General features: G+C 61.7%; 1 long non-coding RNA gene across 1 annotated transcript; it reads left to right on the forward strand.

Annotated features, from left to right (window-relative positions):
- The first annotated feature begins 867 nt into the window (after positions 1–867).
- LOC309846348 lies at positions 868–1,611 on the forward strand. Its single transcript, XR_014301860.1, has 2 exons — positions 868–1,072; positions 1,323–1,611. It is a non-coding gene; the product is annotated as an uncharacterized lncRNA (long non-coding RNA).
- Positions 1,612–5,390: the final 3,779 nt, after the last annotated feature.

The raw sequence follows: 5,390 nt of genomic DNA on the forward strand, positions 1-5,390 counted from the left end.
GTGTTCCAGCAAACGTCCCCACCTGGGCTCTGCGCTTTCCAGGAGCCCCGTTGCTGGCGATGGCCAGGAAATAGTGTCCCTACTGACCAGGCAGGGGCGGGGCTGGGGGGAGCAGGCCTGAGCCTGGGAGTGGAGCCCTAAGTCCAGTCCCGACTTCGCCCCAGGCAGCCTTCACCGCCGCACCGCCTCGGCCCAGAGCTGCTGGGGCTGCCACCAGCAAGAGGGAAGACGCCTGTGGCTGACACTACGGGGGGCTTTCGAGCTGGTTAAGTCCAGGTGACAAATCTGTGGTCTCGAGAAGCTGTGTCAAGAGGCTGGCGTTCCGATCGCAGTTCAGCGCAGGCGTCTCTGACTTGCCCAAGACAAATGACCCAGGGCTCGCGTGTCCCCCGAAGCAGGCGCGGACACCCATGGCCCACCTGCCTCACCCCAAAGCCCTTGGCCAGGCAGATCCCTGCCCTCAAAACCTCCTCCGTCCCTTCCTTTGAGCTGAGTGTCCGTACTGAGCCCCACCTGCAAAGCCAGGCGGTGAGTCACGGAGGCGGAGGCGGCCGTGACCACGAGAGCGGGGATCAGGGCTGCGCGGACCGCAGTCGTCACACGGGCAGGGCCTCCACCATCGCAGCCGAGGGAACCGGAGCTCTGGTCGTACGCTGGGCGGGAGCCTGTCGTGGCCTGGCCCCCACCGCCAGCCCTGGGACTGGTCCAGGGACGTGCTCGCTGTGCACCAACTCTACCCTCCAGCTGGAAGTTTCTTGTGCAGAGACAGACCAGACCCCTCAAAATGCATCTTACAGGAGCGCCAGGTCCGTGCCACCAACAGAAACTCTTTGGGGGCCTTCCGATCTCCGTTCCCCAGGCCGCCCACGGATACCCCATCTGAACAGCAGCCTCCCTGCGTCCGGCCGCCCACCCACGCACCAGGGGAGCTGCGGGCTCGGCGGCCTCTTCCTGCTGAGGGAAGGACACCCCTGTGCCCAGACTCACAGCCCCAGAGCAGGAGCCGCGACCAGCCCAGAGCCCGGCCCATGGCTTCCTCGCCAACAGAAACACAGCAAGGGCACCCTCTAAGGTGGGAGAAGCCGAGGGCCCTGGCTGGCCACGGAGCCCCCGGCGGCGCGGCTGCGGACGTGGGGCGCCCCGGGCCCGTCCGCTCCCGCACGCCTGCTCTGCACACGGAGTCCTTGCGTCTGCGAGCATGTGGTCTGCATGTGTTTGCAGGCAGGGCTGTCTGCCCGCGACCCGCTGATCAAACGCGTCTCAAGACTTTTTTTTTTCAAACTGGAAACTGTCATTAATAATCTGATTTCTATCTTTGTTAGGCTTTGGCCCTGAGGTATCGGCTTCTGTATTATCACATTTCAGTCGGGCTTCCACTGCTCACTTGACACGATGTTTAATCTTCGCACATCAAAGGGAAGGGCCCGGCTACATTTGTTGGCATCGCGGCTGGGCCTGCACCCGCGCGCCGGCTGGGGAGCCCGCGGCCCCCAGATGGAGGGGCCGCCCCTCCCCACCTCCAGGCTCCCGGATGCTTCAAAGCTCCTTCCCACATTTCCTTAAAAAAAAAAAAAAAGTATGTGAATAAAAAGTAGGGAGGAGAGATCAAGGGCGAAGATTTCTGGTTCGTTTGTTTCCCAAAATATTTCTTTTTTTATTAAAATGGCGGAAGTCGGATCCCGTGTGCCCCGAGGCGTCGACAGGGGAACGTGTCCACCCTATGTCACTCTTATAATGAAAGCGGAGCATTTCGTGTTCGTGTAACCCTTTGCTTCTAGGAGTTGAGGAGCTCCAGGATAGGAACGCGTCGCCGGCTCAGAAAGGGCACGAAGGAGGCAGCCTGTCTCCAGCTACCTGCTCGGTGTGGGGCCGCCATCCCTGAGCCCTGTGTGCCCCCACCCAGGACCCGCGAGGTCTCGGGGGCACCGTGCTAGCTCCGTGACAGTTCTCAGCTCCCGCCCCCCCGCCAGTCCCTCCCCGCACCCTCTGCGCACCCAGGGCATCCGATCTCCAAGGCCGGCTGGTGTCCTGCAGCCCCTGCCCACAGTCCTGCGGAGCCCTGGCCACCGTCCGCCTGGATCACGCTCCCTGCAGTCGTGCCCACACAGCCGCGCGTGCCCTCAAGGAGAGGATGTTAAAACCTAAGCCGTCATCCCATTGATCAAGATGTAACAGGTGGGCAACAGCCAGGAGACACTACTCTGGTTTTCTCGAGGAAACAGTGATGAGTCGGACCACAGCCAGTGCACCTTCTCCCAAGCTCTGAGCAGAGAGGGAGCTGGCTGGACCGCGCCCCCACCCCGCCCCTCGGGGGAGAGTATACTGCCTGACCCCAGGCGGGGGCAAGTACTCAGTATGGTCGGGACCCTGCAGGCTGGGTCTGCTGAGATCCCCCAGAGGAGATTACAGGGAGGGAGGGGTCTGGGGAAGGGGCAGGAACAGAGGCTCTTCAACCCCAGAGGTCAGCGGCCAGGCAGAGAAGACGCCATCCGCCCGTGGTAAGCAGCCAGCACGGGGCTGCATCGCAAGGACCCCAGCAGGCAGGACCGAGGAGGGATCTCGGACAGCCCCGCGAGCCCCCCAGGGGCAGACACCTCACAGGAAGACCCCTGTCTCCTGGCCGTCTCTACTCTGGAACCGCGAGACCTCCCGTGAGCTTAGAGCCTGGAGAGGCTCTGGAAGGAGCCCCGCCACGTTCACCGTGTTCCTCCCGCGGCAGAAGCCCGGGAAACCCTTGGAAAGGGACAAGTATAGTCACATAAAAACAAAGCATCGAGGTTAGGTCCTGCATCAAAGCTGCCACTTGCTTCCTCAGTCCTCTCCCAGCAGGACAGGCCTGTCCCTTCTCAGCCAGACCCAGATGCCCTACAAGGCGTGGGGGTCACCTCCACTAAGGTTAGAATAACATCACAGACGTTAATAGCAATCAACCCGCCTCTTCCACGCCTGGGTTCAGCCTGTTCGTGGACCACCACACGCCCTCCAGCCGCAACCCCGCATCAGGGAGCATGAGGGTCGGTGGTGAACGGAATGGTTTTACAACCTGTTCTCCACGACAGAAAATACCGGACAGCGTGCAGAAACAGAGCAGATGGGCTAAGATGGACCCGAGACGCCACCGTGTCCCCCGCGTCCACAGGACAAGCTGCAGTAATTCCCCTCCGGGTCCCCCCGTTCACGTCCACACGCGCGTTCAGGCCCTGGGACCCGTGCGGCCACGTCCAAGGGGAACTGAGATGATTCTCAGCCCTATGAGATTCCTCCTGGAGCAAACGTGTGGGGGGGGGGCCTGCGGTGCCACTGGGGGCCTCCGGATGAACTCGCCAGGAAGACACGATGTCATTAAAGCCTCAGTCGTGTCACATGTCAGCGAGAAGCTGACCCAGATATGATGGAAATCCGACACCCGCCGGAGCCGTTGCGTGAGGCAGGCGGGATATTCCAGGGGCCGCGAGTGGCCCTGCGTGGTCTGGAATTCCCGCCGCGGCGACTCGCAACAGCACACCCCACCGGGGCTGTTGGTCGGGCTTCCTGAGGACGGTGAGCACCCATGCTGCCCGTTGGGGGGTGGGGAGACATCCTAGCTCGGGCCCTGCCACGCGTCACCCGGAGGCGGGACCGGAATCAGGACCTGCTCGGAGGACGAACTCTCCGAGACCCCCTGGTACGGCCCATGTTCAACTCGCTTCTCTGGGATGACCTTCCAGGAAATCATCAGGACATGCTCTGCTACCGTATGATGCAGCAATTCCCTTCATCCGTTCGAAGGAATTGGGGCCCCTGGGTGGCTCCGCCGGTGAAGGCTCTGGCTTCGGCTCAGGTCCCGATCCCGGGGTCCTGGGATCAAGCCCCGCGTCACGCTCCCTGCTCACCCGGGAGCCTGCTTCTCCCTCTGCCTCTCCCTGTCTGTGCCCTTGCTCTCAAATACACAAGTAAAATCTTTTTTAAAAAAGGAATCAATTCAATGTCAAAGGATAGGAATTCAAAGGAATTGAAAGCAGAGTCTCAGGGTGGTATTTGTAGCCCCAAGTTCACGGCAGAGTTACCCACAACGGCCGTAACGTGGGAACAACCCAAACCGATGGACAAATGGATCAATCAGATGTGGCTGGACCTCGAGGACACTCAGTCAAGTGGAAGAAGCCAGGCCCTGGCGGACAATAGGGCGCGTTTCCCCGTGTGGGAGCTCCCGGCCACTCCGCTGCCCGACGGCCATCCCAGCACGGCGGGGAGACTCCCTCCTCCTGCTCCCACGTGGCTTTCCTCTGTCGTTCACACCGATGTCTACGCCACCCCTACGCCGGAGGGGCAGCCGCTGGCCCAGCGTCCCCCAGGACTGCCGAGCAGAAACCACCACGCGGGTGACTCTGATACTAAAACACGCAGGCCTGGATTCCCGACTGAGCCTGGAAATGTGCCCATGTTTGAAGACAAATGATACTGCACGAAGGAAGAAAGAAAGAAAGGAAGGAAGGAAGGAAGGAAGGAAGGAAGGAAGGAAGGAAGGAAGGAAGGAAGAAAAGGTTCCCATCTGTGCCTGGCCTCATGGGAACTGGCCGCAGACCCCACAGACAGCAGTTTGCGGTGACTCTGATGGGCAGCCTCAGAAGCGCAGGAGGGAGCCCCCGGAAACGTGCTCTTGCCGTAGGAGGAGCGGGCGGAGCAGCCGCAAGCCGGGGCCGCAGAGCAGCCAGCCGGGGGCACGGGGTGCAGGCAGGGGTGCTGGGCAGGACTCGCGGGGGGGGGGGTCCTCCCTGCCTCTCAGTTCCTCAGAGGAGGGATTCTGGTCCAAAGTGACCCCCAGGCAGTGCACACGGGACGGCCCCCCACCCCACCCCAAGGCAGTGCACACATGGCAGCCTCTGAGCTCAGAGAGGGTCTGAGGACTTAGAGCTCCATGCCCAGGGTTTCTACCTTGCAAGTGAGAGTAGGGTCCATAGTCCTGTGGGTCTAACTAGTTCCTGGGGCCAACCTCACCTAGAGAAGCTTGAGTCTAACCTACGGGCGTCCCCAGCTGCTTCCTGGCTGCTCAGAGAAGGGCTGGGAGTCACCGAGTGGGAGTTCCGGGGCCTCCTGCCTCCAGCCTGCTCTCTGCCTGTGGGGGACACACGGGAAACCGGCTGCTCCCCCAGTGCTGCGGTCAGGAGCCCCGCTTCTCACACCCTCTGTCGTCCCTCAGCCTCAGAGCCGCGTCGCTCACTCACACACACACACACACATGCACACACACGTGCACTGCTTACTCCTAACGTCATTCAACCCCCAGCCTGCCTCCCTCAGACTACAGGGCTGTCCCCTCTTACATTTCCTGCATTTGGGGAGAAGGGAAGCATGTGCTTCGGGGAGCTTTACCCACTGAACGGTCCCAGCCTGGTGGGCAACAGCTCCCA

Source organism: Mustela nivalis (genome assembly GCF_964662115.1).
Source record: "Mustela nivalis genome assembly, chromosome: 13".
NCBI classification, from domain to species: domain Eukaryota; kingdom Metazoa; phylum Chordata; class Mammalia; order Carnivora; family Mustelidae; genus Mustela; species Mustela nivalis.